Here is a 16,433-nt window from a genome sequence, read left to right as displayed (position 1 = left end):
GCCGTTGCTGGAATTGATGTAATGGTGTTTTTCAGGATGCTTTAATAGACATGAGTGATGTTTTGGCAGGCAACCGAAATAACCCTAGATATCTGATTGCATTACCGACTGCTACCAAGGGCATCTCTGGGGAAAGGGACATTACCTCAGGTACTTTCTCCATATTTTTAACTTGCTGGAACTAACTTTTAGTGCAGCATAGGGTTCTTTTTCAGAAGACAGGCATATTGGAGAGCTTAACCAAGACATATAACAAACCGAGCTCTAAACATATACAGATTCCAAGAGACAGGCCTGTGTAAACAACATCATAATTCCCTGGGTTATGTGCTGTTTAAAATAACATTGAGCTATGCATTCACCTCAAAAGATTGCCACTTAGCAACGTTGTTTCTTTTGGTAATCTTTATTGTTTGGGTTTATTGTGGCCCTCATTTCCCCCCCCCCTTAGAAAACATAAACAATTCCCTTTGCCCCTTGAGCAGGACACCCATGTCCTGGCGGAGCTTCCTTCAATGCCGTGGCCAGCTGAAAAGATAACAAATGAGGGCTACGTGGAGCCTCCTTCTCCCAGAGATACATTTTTTTTTTTCTCCTGGTCCGTACGTGTTTTAATACCGCGCTCCTTAAGATGGTGTTCCTTGTTATTAATGATTACTACCTTCGTTTAAACACATGGGTTGGAATTGCACTCTTGTTTAACACCCACGCAGTCCCGCCGAGGGCTCGTTGCCTTCATTTAGGCTGTATATTAAAAAAAATAAATAAAAAATCATAATATAAAAATCCCTGCACATTGATGTTCCTGGGTTGTTTTGCAGAGCCCCATCGTTTAGCTGCTCTCCGCAGGTAAATAGGTCTTTTTCTTGGTCTGGCACGTTGATAAGCCTTCACACTTGGCTGGGCTCGAGGTGCGTTTGTGCAAAGGCAGATTGTTTTAGTTAACATAATCAGTGAACTCACTGTTCTACCTGGATGTCTGGGAGAATTGCCAAGAGATTTCCCAACATTTCAATCAGAGGCAGGGGCTATAAAGCTGTCAGTTTTCTTGTAGGCCAATTTGCCTTTGCCATGGCTCGAACGTTGTGCTCATTTATAAAGAAATCAGCCCAGGTCTTTTGGGGTAATATTTTATGCTGGTTTCAATTTGAAGAAGAATGATTTCTTTTTCTTTCTTTCTCCTTTTTTATTTTAGAGATGCATTTTTAAAAAGCATTCCTGACACAGAAAAATGCCCCACTTTAAGATTCTGATACAATAGTAATTTTTTTTAAAAAAAATTAATCAATTAATATTCCATTTTTGTTCCCAGCAGTGGAGCCAAGCTCCTTTCACATATTGCACCAGCCTCAAGTAAATCTGTTCTTAAACAAAGAAATGGAGTTACTCAGGTCAAACGTTCAGGGTGATCTTGGTCTGCGTGGTAATTACAATCAGAGATATGTTAAACTACCTGAAAATAATTCACTTCCACAGGAAAAAAGTACACCTACAAGTTTATGGTTTGCAGGTCATTGTCATCTACCCTACTTCCACCTGCCGTAATAAATTCCGGTGAAATATCTACTACTGAGTACTGAACTTAAAGATTTTTTTCCCCAAGCCTTCAATATTTACCACCTTGTGCCAGATTACATCATGTAACCTTCAACAACGTTGTGACATTTTTTAAGTTGATGGGATGCAGAGGAGCAGGGGACCACATCCGCTCGAAATTTCTTTGATGTTCCCCACAGGAAGTTTTTCAATATTTGGTCACTTGGATGTTTTTCAAGTATTTCATTGTGGTCAGGACCTAGGACAACCGTCTGCTACTTTTGCAAGTTGGCGATGAGAAAGGTGGACCGGTTCATTCTGCTCTGCAATGCTTCCAGCTGCAGGAGCGATCCCGAGGTCGTGGTCCTGTGTGAGCCTGCAGGACAGGTATGCAGTACCATCCAACACTTTCTGCAAGAGCACTCTAAGTTGGCTCAGGGTTTTGAAGTTTTGGGTTCCTGAGGGTCAGCATCCTGAGAGCATGTTGGTGCTATGAAGGATCAAAAGAAACCTGAACAGCAGGCCAAGAGAGTTGATTCTCCCCCTCTATTCCACCTGGAGTACTGCATCCAGCTTTGGAATCCTTAGCACGAAAAGGACATGTACTTATTGGAGCAGGTCCAGAGGAGGCCACAAAGATGGTCAGAGGGGTGGAGCACCTCTGCTATGAAGACAGGGTGAGAGAGTTGGGGTTGTTCAGCCTGGAGAAGACAAGGCTCTGGGGGGACTTTATAGCAGCCTTCCAGTAAATGAAGGGGGCCTACAAGAAAGCTGGAGAGAGACTTTTTATAAGGGCATGTAGTGATAGGATGAGGGGTAATGGCTTCAAACTAGAAGAGGGGAGATTTAGATTAGATATTAGGAAGAAATTTTTTTACTGTGAGGGTGGTGAGACACTGGAACAGATTGCCCAGGGAAGCTGTGGATGCCCCATCCCTGGAGGTGTTCAAGTCCAGGCTGGACGGAGCTTTGAGTAACCTGGTCTGGTGGGAAGTGTCCCTGCCCATGGCAGAGGTGTTAGAACTAAATGATCTTGAAGGTCCCTTCCAACCCAAACCATTCTATGATTCTATGACAGTGACCCCAGGAGATATAGGAGAGACAGGTTGGGAGAGCTGGTGGTAAAACCACGTTGAGCATCATCTGTCACGGGAGGATTTCACTCCTCTCAGGAGTATATCGAGGCTTGTCAAATTCACCTGTCAGAGGCTTCACACAGCTGATTTATTTGCCAGGACAGGTGGAGAGCTGCCTGGGCTTATCCTTCAGCAAAGTGGCATGAGAAGAGGCACATTAAAGAAGTTCTGCCTCTGATTGCAACAGTAAGAGCTCGACTGTTACAGCACTGCAAATTAGCAGGCAGTTTTAAACCAGCTCCCAAGCACTGAAATTAAAAGCACTTAATACAGGAATCATATTCTCTAGCTAAGGCACAACGGGACTCTGGTGAATTTAGTTTATAATGTTTCCTTGTTGTAACAGAAATTTGTCTTTTTGAGGCAATCAGGGGAGCCGCATTACAGCAGGGCTTACAAAGATTCGTGTTTGTGTTTAGTGGCTGCAAGTGCATTAACTCTTTCGTGTGAACTTCTCTGCCAGTGCCGTGGTTTCTTTTACACTGAATTCAGTGGACCTTCAGAAAATAATGTTCAGTTCAAGGTGAGTAGGACAAAGGTAACGAAATCTGCCTCATACTCATTTCTTGAAGAGAAAAAAGGTACCCATTGTGGAATTATACGGGTAGAAATTTACTGGACCATCTCCTCCTGGAGTAATATGTTGCGACTTTAACAATTAAACAAGAGTCTCAATCACTGGTGACGTGGCTCAGCTAACAACCAGATCTATGAACATTTAAATCAAGAATGTAATTTTGGAAAGATTGTTATTCTCAGGAAGAAATAAAACAGTCTTACATTAATTTTTTCCTACCCAAAATGACATTAGACCTTTTTTCCTTTTCTCTGAAACGTTGGCAAACATGCCACGGTACCATGTATTGTAATGAGATAGCAGAGAAGATGACTGCCATGCTCATTACTTTTTCATTACTTGGTGATCATGAGACCTTTTTTCCATCAGTGCCTGATTTCTGTATTATCAGGAAAAGGGCAAGGTCTTTGATGTTTTGTAACATTCTTCAGCACTACTAGAAAACTACTTGTTTTCTTCCTTTTCAAGGATACGTCAGTGGCTTATAATTGATCCGTAGCAGATCTTTCAGATTTAACCTTAGGTCATATATAAAATATTAAATATGACCATTATAGGGTCTGTGCCTTTTTAGAAAACTGTATGGGTGTTAGCCTTTATGTCCTAGACAAATTCCAATTTGGGTAATTAAATTTTGCCCGCATTCATTTTCCATGCAATTTTAATTGGATACAATATTTTTCACTTCCAGTGCAAAGTAATAGTGCATGGTCCTGGGCTGTGAAAGAGTTAATATGCGCTGAGCTAGAGGTTGCTGCCCTTCGGTAGTCCGTGCATCTGCTACATATACTTGAAGAAACCAGCACAGAAAAATGCCAAATCCTCTTGAAATAAGGTACAAAACTTGTCAGATGTTTTTGGCACACCAGGTAGAGGATGCTGTAAAAGTTTAAACTCACATTAGTGGCATCCAAGTTATCACATATAGATCCTAAAAAGCAGATTTTTTGTAGTGTTCAAATATTCGGTCTGTGGCTCATCAGGTTGCGTTAACCACCGCTACAAAAGGGAAAGGAATCAATACATATGTAAATGTGACTCTGGTTTAAAAAGCTATTCTTGGTTTTACTGTTACCGTGCTAAAAGACGTCATAAACTGCAGCAAGACCCATTTCCTAGGGGCTGGCTTCCCTCTGCCATCGGAGCCGGGGGAGCACGGACCTCGCCAGAAGATGAGTGCAACAAAACGAGGGCTGGTGTTAATCATTTACAGGAGATCTCGTTCCATCTTGAGGAGGTGCCTAGAGATGAAACTCGTTTGAGAGGTTTCCCTGGGTGTTGGAAATCGCATAGACTGTTTAAACATTTATTATGGATTACATATCATGGGCAAAACATACTTTGGTTTTTGGATTAGGCAATGAGTATTGTCATTAACAATAGGCTTTGTCTAATTTAAGAAATCTGAGTCAGTTATCTGAGGCTGTGGGGTTCATTAGCACATTTTTCTCCATCTGTAGAAAATTTTACAGGTCACCTAGCATTATACTTTTTAGTTTTCTACTCTTGAGGATAAAAACGGATTCAAGTGTTCACAAAATCTGAAATTATATGTATAAAAAAGAGCAGACAAATACCATTTTCACTAAGCAGCGGTCCTTGAAGTTGTTTACATTCATATGTATCAATAAAATCAAAAGCCGGGTGTTTTTCTTCATTCTCTCCTTTGTACAATGTATTTGTTTCCTTTGAAAGGAGTTTGCACTTGAGAGAATAATGATCGAAATCCGAAAGCGGACAGAATTTGACCCTGACAAGGGCTGAGAATTTTGGCTGAACACAGCAGAGGAGCGAGACCCGTGAAGTGCTTAGGGGACAACAGCCACCGAAGGGTGAAGCGCAGAAGGGTGTTGCAAGGACGGGGAGCTGCTCTTGGGGAACCCCAAAAGATGTTAATCGCTCCGAGACCTCCTCCGTTAAAATTTGCTCGCCCTGATGTAGCCTATGGAAACCTGGCAAAGACGAAGAACACAAGGGGAATTTTTGGATTGCTTTGCTAACAGATGCCCAGGGCGGGGGGATCAGGAAGACCATGTGGACAGATGTAAGGATTTAAACCGTTTAGGAGATAAACAGGCGGTAAGAGAAGGCGGAGGTGAGAGAGAATAGAGACCTGCTCTGCCATCAGTGTGGGGAACAAGGATTGCCCTGGTTCGGTAGCTGGGGTTAGGGAGGAAAATAGTCCTAAATTATGAAGGATTCTCAATAGATGATGGAGAGATTCATTCCCAGCTCTTCAACTTGCAGTTTTAAGCATGAATTCACGTTAAAATGCAAAGTATTTTGCAGAATCAAAATCTCACTGAAGAAATTCTTGTGCATGAAATACAGAGAGGTGATCAATAGGGAGACTTATTCATGAAAATATGATCAGAGAATACTCTGCCTTTTAAATGCATTATTGAATAGCCACAGTGGACTTTCGGTTTGTTTATGCTGAGGATCCCAAGAGAGATCCTCCAGAATATTTGAGGATAATCTGTGGGGATTTTTGTTCCCATCTGTGGCTTTCCTCTTGGAATTTAGTTTTCATGCTGTAATCTGAGCATCTCTTTAGGTCATTCAAAAACATTTATTATCTTATTAAACAGAGCTACCTTCACTGCTCCTGCGCCAAGTTTTATGGCAATAAGCCCAAAAAGCATCATGAGCAACGTGTGCTTTGCAGGTTAAAGCAATGCAAATGCAACATTTAACCTTGTGTTTAAGAGTGTAACAAGCATCCTATTTTTATGGTTTGTTTTTTTTTTTTTTCTTTTTTTTTTTCTGTGGGTTCTTGTGTTCAGTGCTGCTTTATGGCACATGCTACCAACCCAGTGAAATGCCATGACGTGGCATACACCACCTGGTTCCTTGAGAGCATTCATGAGATGGCTTGGTGTAGAGAGCAGGCGTACACAGTTGGCCCTTCGCTATCACTCTTCCCGTTTACCACCGTATTGAAATAAATAAGGAGATTTGCAGTCCTCTTCACGGTGACGTTTCAGCCAGTTGTCCCCGGAAAGCCAGCAACAAATTGGTCTGCATTGTCTCCAGGTTAACATCAGTATGGAAAAGGATTAGAAACAGGAATGCTCAGTATATGGCAGAAAGGGAAGCTCTATGTCCTTAGGAAACATCCATCTTGAACGTGTTTAGATTTCGGTCGGGATCCCTGGTGCTTTGCTAGCAAGGCATCCCAGGAGCCTGTGCCGCACATAGTCACTGTGAGCATCTCTCCCATCATGAAGGACCCACCTTCAAGCTGTTTCTGGCACCGTTAACACAGTGGTTGGCTGAGGTATCTGCTGCTGGTAAAGGATGAGTGCTCTGAACAGTAGTTTCTTGCTGCCTCATTCTTGGCTCCACAAATTCAGGGATCTCTAGTAAAGTACCTTCAGAGGAACCAGAGGGAAAGAAAAATTATGCTGTGGATCTCCTAGTCCTATGCAATAACTGCTTGGTCACTTGGACATTTAACAGTGATGTACAAGCATTAATGAAATAGAGCCTCAATTACATCCTCAAGGGCGAGGAAGTATTGTCAGTCCATCTCCCTGCCCTCCCCACACAATTTGCAGATGGGGTAAAGGGACAGCAGCAAGGAGGGGGCTGATGATTGCTCATCTGATGCCTTTACCACTGGGATATGTTTCCTCTTCTCTTTCTTTCCCTCTCTCTATCCCATATGCCTGAAAATTACACTTCTTTTCTGAGCATCTTTTGATACACTGGTGTAGAGTGTCTGGAAAAACAGTTTTTGATTTGAAGCAATAGCCGCTGAGAATTCATTGAATGTAGCACTCATTTTTCTTTCCAACCCTCTTTTTCTGCATCAGATCTCCAAATTTGTAATCTTTCAGCTATTATATGACTCCATTATGACTCTACCCAATGATTAATGTGAGGTTAATAACTTTGTCTGATGAATGTTGGTGTAAAGGAGTGACTGCCGCTGACTGCGCCCCTATTAATGCTACATTTCAATAGGTTTGGAGAACAAAGTCTTGTTTGCTTCACCTACTCAGAAACAGCTTTTCCATGAAAAGACAGAGTAAGACTGTATTTTTAGGAACAATCTGTTTTCTGTCTGTAATTAATATGTTCCGGATTGTTTGGCTACTTTGGGCGGTGTATCACAAACTAGACTATTATGCTCAAAGCTACTTTGGGGACATCCAGTAATAGCTCCTTTTGAAAGCACTAAGAGCAACCCCTGTAAATCACTGTGGGTTTGAGTAAGTATCTAGCTTTGCCTAAACCATGCCAGGTTTCTGTAACAAGCTGATGAGCTATCACTGGGTAAAAAAAAAAATAAATGTATCCTTGATTCACACCTCTCTGGTGTAAATCCTGTTCCAATTTTAAAAGCACCTTGTTATAACAGTGTTGGACAGAGGAATTCTTGAGGCTAAGTGACATTTACAGCCTATGATACTCGTGTAGCTGCACTGTGTATCCATCAACATTTGGCATTTAAGAAAATCTGCTCATCCTTGCATCGCCTGTTAAACACTCACTCTATTAGCAAAAAAAAAAAAAAAAAAAAGAAAAAAAAGAAAAAAATAATCTTCTTTGCATTTGAGGTTTTAACGGGCAAAAAAGGGGTCAGTTTGACCGCAATGGCATGAAATCAGCCCCAAATGACCTCAGGCGACTGGACACCTGGAAGCAAAAGGTGGGTTAAAATGACATTTTTCTGTGTCCACAAGTTAATGCTGGAATAACTCGCGCTCCTTAGCGTGCACAGCTGTATTATCCCGGGGCAGTTTTTGGCTTGGTGTGAATTTACACATCTGTCAGATCGCTTGGAGATCCATAGGCAAAATGGAGTGCTCGGGAACATGGTGTGGATTTGGGATGTTTCCTGCAGGACCTGGGAAGCACAGAAGAATGAATGTCTTGCCTCCTCGCCGCATCCAGCGCTGCCCGTCACCCTCTGCACCCCCAGCAACAGGACAAAAGCCCTTCTATCCACAGGTGATTTTAGGCTCCGCTTCAAAAATTCATTCTTAAGTCAAAACCACATTTTTTAGGTCAAAACTGCATTCTTAGTTTTAAACCGCCAGTGCGCGCCCTCCGATTTATTCCAAATAGCAGTCCCCAAGGGATGCCTGAGTAGACATTAAGGACTATGGGTTTGTCTGACTTGGTTTTTAGGGAACGTAAGCTGAGCATCAGACTGATTACTGAAAGCTAATCCAGGGCTTTGGCCATGGAGCAGGTTCCTTTTTTTTTTTCCTCCTACTTCCTATATTGCTTCAGCTATTTCTATGTTGTTTTTTCTTCCTGGGCTATCATACTGTATATCTTTCTGTGCCTGCGAAACCAAGGGCATTTCCCATGTCTTCTCAAGGTGCTCTGCTTCACCTAGGATTCTGATTTCCCCTCCAGAGCTCTCCATACCCTCTCGATGCTGTGCCATGGCCTGAGCTGGAGACCCGAAACCGTACCATCCCTGCACCTGCCTCTGCTGCTGGCTTCCCAGGTGGCCTTTGGAATATGTCCATTTATTCACTATATAGTTGTTTTACACCACCTTTGTCTCTAACTGAGGTAGCCACCGTGTATTTCAATGCATAATGCATTTTGGGATGCAGTTTGTGCTACTATGGAAAATATGGTTGCGCTGTTCATATGGCAAATCGTTTTTTAATTCATAACCCTGGGACATGCAATACAAACACCATTTTTCCTTGAATTTTTATAGAGTGAGAGTGAACACAGTAGAGCAGAAAAGGTTTTTCATGTTTGTGGGGCTGTGTTGTGGCATTCGGGGCTGTGCCGTGCATGTTGGTGGAGCGAGATGTGCTCGGTTTGCCTGGTTTTGGGGGAGGTTGTGCGGTGGCGTAGCTCACAGCGGAGCTGGCACAGCTTCCAGGCCTGGGGTTAAGTTGCTCAGTTTGGTTCAACTGGTAATTAATAAAAGCAATGGCCAATTTGACTTTCTACCATGTGTCTGTCTGTGTGGAACCTGGCACACTCAAGCCCTCTTTCTACTGAGCAAGATGGTCAGTGTATTTTTTGATATGCACATTATTCCAGGAACTTGGAAGCATGTGAAGTTTCGGTGAAGGGGAAGAAGTGTCCTGGCCCTTGACATCATAGGTTTAAAACAGTAGTTAAACGCCGCTTTCAAAATGTTTCTTAAGTGCTGGTGGAGGTTCACCTCCTACGGCTTCCAGAGTTTTAGTAGACACCGTCCATCAGAGTTTCAGGGCGGCACTTCAGCAGTTGGGTTGTCTCATAAACCTAGAACGGGCCACCAACATTTTGGTGCAAGACTTTTCCTCCCCGCCCCCCCCCCCCCCCCGGCTCCACACCCCTCCAAAGAAGAACATCTGCTCCTTAGCATGCTGCTCATTTCCATGGCAGGACTCCAGTTGCTCTTCCACCGCAGAGCTCGGCAATAGTAGCGCTGGTGTCTGAGCTCTGGAACACACCAAGCGGTTTGCGTGTGCTTTTGTGTGCCCTGACTTATTTCTACTGTGGGCTTAATTTATAATAATGGGCATTCATTATTATGAGAGAGCCTTTTTTTTTTTTTTTTTTTTTTTTAGCTCAGGAATCATCACAGTACGCGCCGTAAATGCATCTTGACAACACTTTGCGTTTGTGTATTATGGGCTCATAATACGTATTTACTTGTGTGTATAAAACTGTAATACCAAATGCATAGTAAAAAAAAAAAAAAAAAAAAAAAAAGTCCTTAGGAAATTGCATGAACAGTAGTTCCATTTAAAATATCATATCTTGGCCAATTTTGTTATGTCCAAATATCCTAGTCACATTGTAGACTAACAGCCTGCCAAATTTCACTTAAAAGCACAGCCAATTTTTAAGTTACAGAAGCACAAAGAGCAGTGGAATGTTCTTTTTTAGGACTCCTCTAACTTAAACAAAAATTATAAGGTTTTTATTGTTTTGCCTAAATCCAAGGGAAAAAAAAAAAAAAATAATATTTGCTGCGACTCAGCCTGGATCACTCTGCAAAATTCAGCATTTGGCTGACTACACGACCAGAGTACGCTACTTAAAACAAGTTGAGCTGCTTGTTAGAAGTTCAAAGCCCGTGTAAAAGCATATTTATTAGTCAACATGAGTCAGTTGGAGGAATTTTTATTAATGGAATCTAGTTGTATTTTTTTATTTATTTATTCTGCCCCCCCCCCCCCCCCGCCCAAAGCGGAGTGGTTCTCCCATTGAGCTGTTAGTTAGAGGTATTTTTCCCACTGACTGCTGTTCTGAATCGGGGTCTTTGCAGATGTTTTATCTTGCTCTTTTCAGATTGTAACGGGATACGCTGCCTCACTCGCAGTGCAATAAAGAGAAAGTTTAAAATCATCTGAAGTAAGAAATACTGCCTGATTTTTTGCTCCTAACAGGGGTGGTCAGGAGCTACTATTAAAATGGCTTAAAGGAAATAAAATAATATTCAAATTGTGGACATAACCCCAAATGTTTGCATGAAAGAATTGGGTTTTTTTAATTTTATTTTAACTGAGGTTTCGTTGTCAGTGAAAAAAAAAAAGGATCCGCTTTTAAGATTTCTCATCTACATACTTAAAATCATTTTCCACTGGCATCAAAGGAACAAATGCATGGATTCATTAGAATAATTACAGAAAAAAAAAAAAAAAAGAGAGAAAAATGGAGTCAGCGCGTTAAAATCTCCATTTTAGCTCTGTATAGTGTCTGCCGTGCGGGGGGAAAACAGTTAATTAGGACAGCAAAAGACAGCACTGCGAAAATGTGCTGCGTGACAAAGGTGGCAGAACTCGTCCAAGATCCAGATTGAATAAGTAAGTTGTAACCACCCCTATAAGATGGCTTAAAAACGTATGTGTGTGTATATATATATAAAAATTGAACGTATATATATATATATATAAAAGCCCTGCTAGCCGTCCCCCATCGCTTGGTGAGAATATCTCCGAAGGGTTACGGTTGTAAAATGGTATTTATTTCTCCTGCGCGGCCGGCTGGCTTCTCCTTCTCCCCTCTCCGCGCCGCCTCCAGCCCTACGCCGAGAGCTGCCTGTTCTTTATTCCCAGCCCAGCTTTTTTAGCCCGCGTGGCCAATCGGGGCGGCAGCGCCGGCCCAGGACCGCGCTTGGTGCTGAGCTCCAAATGTGATTCCAGCCCTGACAGGGGGATTATAGGAAACAGATGACTTACGCTTCTAATTTGTGGCCTTAAATTGCAAACAGAATTTCAGGAGTCGAGCGGAGTAATAAATGGCAATAGAGAAAGCCACACACAGCCAAATCAGTATGTGGTGGTTGTAGGTTAAACTAAATAGGAAGAGACAGGTTATGATGGTTTAGTGTATTACAGAGAAGAAAGTCTTAAATTACTAGTGCTGAGAGGTATTGCACTATGGCAGACAGTATTGCATTGTGTAGTCTACAGATATCACAAGCAGAACAATAAAAAAGCAGGTTTAGCATAAAACCTGTTGCTGGACAAATCTTGTTGGTTTTTTTTTTTTTTTTTTCCCCCTTAGAAATGGAAGCTGTGTTTTATGTTTGTTTTGACCTTAACTATATGCTTGCCCCTTAACATCTGTTTTCTACTGTTGCAGTTTTTCACACCAAATTAACTGTCAGGGCTTCAGATAAAATAAGTTAAAAATACTTCCAAATTATTTTTTTGTTGTCTTTCAGGACTAGGAGAGTGTCCTGTTACTCTTCCTGTCCTGGATTGCAGCGCTTATCTCTCGCAGGCGTAAAACATACACCGTTAAACATTTTCAGACAATTAAAAATTAGAATGGCAGATTTAAAACTTTTTTTCCACACCCCCCCTTTTTTTTTTTTTTTTTTGTTTTTTTGTTTATGGCAGCTCTGAGAGCCGCTGCTTTTTGTGTAATGGCATCAGAGTAGGTTTTGGAGGAGGTTTTTGCGCTTTCACGCTGGATCTGCTGACTTCTTTTGTTATCATTTGTAGCTCCTGGTTCTGAAAAGCTTCGGCGTGTTTATTTAATGATGATTTGTATCAAAAGCTTGCTCCACGGTGTTAATTGGTGCATGCTCCTTGTAAGCCTTAAATTATAAAGATATATTCTTAGAACCCAGAGCGGTCTCAGATCTGATATGCTGACGACTAATGTGGGATTTGCTTTTTTTTCATGTCAGTACAAGAGGGAAGGAGAGATGAGGAATATGCTTAAAGGTCTGGAGGAATAGCTAGTACCATAAAGGCATATGTCAATTGTTGGTATTTCTTAAGCTTCTTAATTTGAAGATGTATTTTTTAAAAAAAAAAAAAAAAAAAAAAGGAAAAATGGAACGAGTCATTTCTTTAACAATATGTGATCTCTGGAGTCTCTGGAAACTGTTAGAAAAACATTCCCATTACACACCAAGTAACACGGCGGAATTATCCTACCACCCAGATAATACCGCCCTAAAATGACAACTGGCCAGACCTACAAATAGCATTAGCCCAAAGATTTAAAACAAGAGAGGAAAAATAAACCTTTGGCTCCCCGGTACTTTGCATTGCCATGGCCTATAGGGCATTAATCTGTGCAACCTGTAGGCTCCATCCTAGTGATTTCCCAGTCGGAGAAACCCTTTAGTCTTTCGGGGCATCGTAGCAGGCTCCAACGTTGCCGTTTCGTTCCAGGCAGCAGAGCCTGCCTGCGTTTGGATGAACATAACTGTTATTATTGCAAAATGATTATTGTTTTAAGCAGGTCTTTTGATTATCATTGACAATGACTGGCTAAATACATTTTGATTAATCACTTGCAAAAATTATGCTTGTTAGAGCTGTTTTATATTCTCTGTCGCTGTGTTCTCACTGTAGGTTATAGCCACTTCTTTACAGCTGAAGATTTTTTCCCTTTAAGTCACCTGGTGAGAAAGGAAAACAAATCTTAGTTGAAAGCTTTTGTCTGTGAGACAGACTCCTCTTTTCATCCCTATGTCCTTTAAAAAAATGCTCAATTATTGTCTGTGCCATAGAGGAAAGAATGGGGCCTACATAGGACCTGAACCTTTTCAGACAGGAGATGGCTTTTGTTTTTGCACCCCATCAACACCGCTCACCTAATTAAATCTGATATCTCTGGCTAAGCAAAATGATTTGTTAATAGTTCTTTGGGAATTTCCTTAATGAGTTTAGATGTCTTTTGTATGGTACATGTGGGGGTATTTTGCAAATGGAGCTGAAAAAGGAAAAAAAAAAAAAAAATGGGGCAAAGAGAGAGGAGAAAGAGGAGCAAAGCAAGGAGCAAGGTGTGGGCTGACGGCGGGTCCTGGTGGGCTGCAGCCAGTCATTAGCCGGGGCCAGGCGGCAGAGATGCTCGGGGAGAGCCCTCCCCATCCCACACAGCCAGGGACATCTGTCAGGGACTCAGATATTACACCTTGATCAGGCCGAGACAGTGACACCATTTTCTTTAACAAACACCAGCAGCTTTTCTTTCTCTTTTATTTTAACATTTCTCAGGGGTTGGATTCCCTTTCTTCTCCTGCTCTGCTGAGAGTAAAAGGAGCTTGTTAACTTGCTTAGATATTTTGACTGCTGATGCACTTTGGCCACTTGCCTGTGGTAACAGTGTCAAAGCATTACTTGGGATAATTGCTATATTTGCAGTCTGAAGAGTGCTCTGACTTAGTGTTCAAGCTGCTGAATAAAAAAGAAATTGTCATTTTGGAAGAAATCTGTGAATTACCCTCCCAGTTAAAAAAGCGCACAATTTTCAAAATGCCTTTTCCCCTTGTACTGAAGCATAATGTTATTCACATAATTAACATTTTAATAAATTGCTTAAAATATGAGATAGCAGCTCAAAAGGCTTTGGTTTCAGTAGGGTTTTGTTTTGTTTTTATTTTTAGCTTTGGGGATTAACCACTATGGGGCTCTATTTCTTCATTCTGTGCATACCCAAAAGTACCCACCGGTCCATAAAACCACCGTGCGCTCCTTAGGGTGGGGTTTTCAAAGGATGCAGGATCAAGCCCATAGGTTTGGCCAAGTTTACTAGTCTTCCTAGTTTCACACTCTGAACTAGTATTGTAAAATATCAGCGTTCTTGTAATTACGAAGTAACTGGGATATTAAAAATATTAGTTACATTGTCAATTGTGTCTCAAGTCATACTGCATATGGATAGCCTGTGACAATTTTTTGATAGCCCTTCATTTAGTAAAGAAGTGAATAATTTATACATTCTCTTATGACATCCATTTTCCGAGTGGAAATTGAGACTATAATAGAATTTAGTTGTATGAATACGCTATAAGAAATGGCATCCTGAAACTATATTTGTTACGCGTTACACCTTTCTGATACATTTGTGCATCCCATTTGTTGTGCAACCTTTTTCTTTGAAAGATTAGGGCAGATCCCGTAAGCAAGCTTTGGTTTAGGAAAAAGTCCAGATCATAGACTCATAGAGTCATAGGATGGTTCGGGTTGGAAGGGACCTTCAAGACCATCTAGTTCCAACGCCCCTGCCATGGGCAGGGACACCTCCCACTAGACCAGGTTACTCAAAACCCGATCCAGCCTGGCCTTGAACACTTCCAGTTTCTTGCAAACTCACCAAATGCCTTCAAGCTTCCTCTGATCCACCTGGAGCAGGGATCCCCAGGCAGGATCAGGTCTGGTAGCAGCAAGGACCTGGAGTCCAAGTACAATGGTCCATAGAGTCAGGTTAAGACTGCCATTAGCAGCTCATGGTGAGCAGAGGAAAGAGATGCTCCAAGCAAACGTTGTTTCTTGTGGCCCCTTTTTTCAAGTTTGCCCCAAAGCTCTAAAATAGAAAATAACCAGAAAGAAAAGCTATTTTCTGATAGTCTGCCTTGAGTTTCAAATCTACTATCCTGGATTCATGCTTTCAAAATCGCTCTGGATCTATTGTATCACAACACCTAGGCAATATGTGGTAGGCTAAATCTGTTTGGAAATCCATCACTTAATATGATCTAAAGGAGATCCAACTGCAGAAGCTGAATGATGAAAGACTTGAATGAACCTCTCCAACACCCATCCCCAAACCCAAGCTAATCAGCCTGGTAATTACCAGCATTAAGCAGCCCTGCCTCTCTTCCTCCCTTACCTGTGTTAGGGTTCAATCCTCTCGCATCTGGCTCCTGTCGTTTTGCGGCACGTTGATAAACAGCTATTGATTTAATCAAAATTACATAGGTTGGAAGCCAGGACAGTGCTTGGCCCCAGGAAATCTTGCGAGGAAGCACCTAGTAAAATTACTCATCCTGCATTTTTTCTGTTGCTCGTAGGCTTCAACGCTTGCCCGCTCTAATGCAAAGTGAAGCGTACTTTGTTCTGCTGCCTCCAGATACCTTGTGGGGCTGCCTGACGTGCTCTGATGTGCATTTTACCTGGCATTCAGGAGTATTTATTTAACGTGGGCACGATTACTCCTCTTACGGTGTTAAATCTGAAAAATGCTGAGCTCTTCCCAAAAGCGCCGGTTGCTCTACTGACGGACAAGGTGGCAAAGGAGGAAGGTGTCCGGCGTGGTGCAGGGTCCCAGCTGACGTGACCCGAGGCTGTTGTTGGGTAGGTTTTAATGTGCATGACAAATTTGCTGCTAACGAAATTGTTCGGGGGCCAGATTTTACTCTAGGTTATGTGGATTTAAATTTGTAACAGTTCCAGAGGCTTCATTTGCTACTGGAAATTTCAAAGGTGGGTTAGGTCAGAATCTGGCTGCCTGAACTCTGCTCAGTGAGGGAAACCCTGTCCGTTTTATCTCTTCCTTTATTTAATTCCGCCTTTATAATTGCACTTATGTTTTTTTTGGAAGAGCTCTCTTTTCTGATTGGCTGTCCTGTGCCAAACTACTTTTGAATTAAAAAAACCCCAAACAGGCAAACCAAACCCAACCTCCTAAAACCCACTATAAAAAAGAAATCACACCCCCCTCCCCCCCCCAAAAAAAAAAAAAAAAAAAAAGGGAATTCCTAATGTTAAATGGTATGAAAGAAAAACTCCTTTCTGCCAGGGTAGGATCACCCGGGCTGGGATAAGCCCCTTGCAATATTATACATATTTGAAACATGAGAGCTATTGTTTTGAAGCTTTACTATGTTATTGTCCTGCTTGTCTGAGTAAGAAGCGTGTATCTCTGGTGGATGGAGGTTAGCTAAGTAAGTCATGCATAGATGGAATTTATTAAGTTTGCATGGTAGTGACAGCTGTGAGTGGGAACAGTAACTCTGAACGTGC

The sequence above is a fragment of the Numenius arquata genome, chromosome 3 (assembly GCF_964106895.1).
Source record: "Numenius arquata chromosome 3, bNumArq3.hap1.1, whole genome shotgun sequence".
Taxonomy (NCBI): Eukaryota; Metazoa; Chordata; class Aves; order Charadriiformes; family Scolopacidae; genus Numenius; species Numenius arquata.
Note: the sequence above shows the minus strand (reverse complement) of the source record.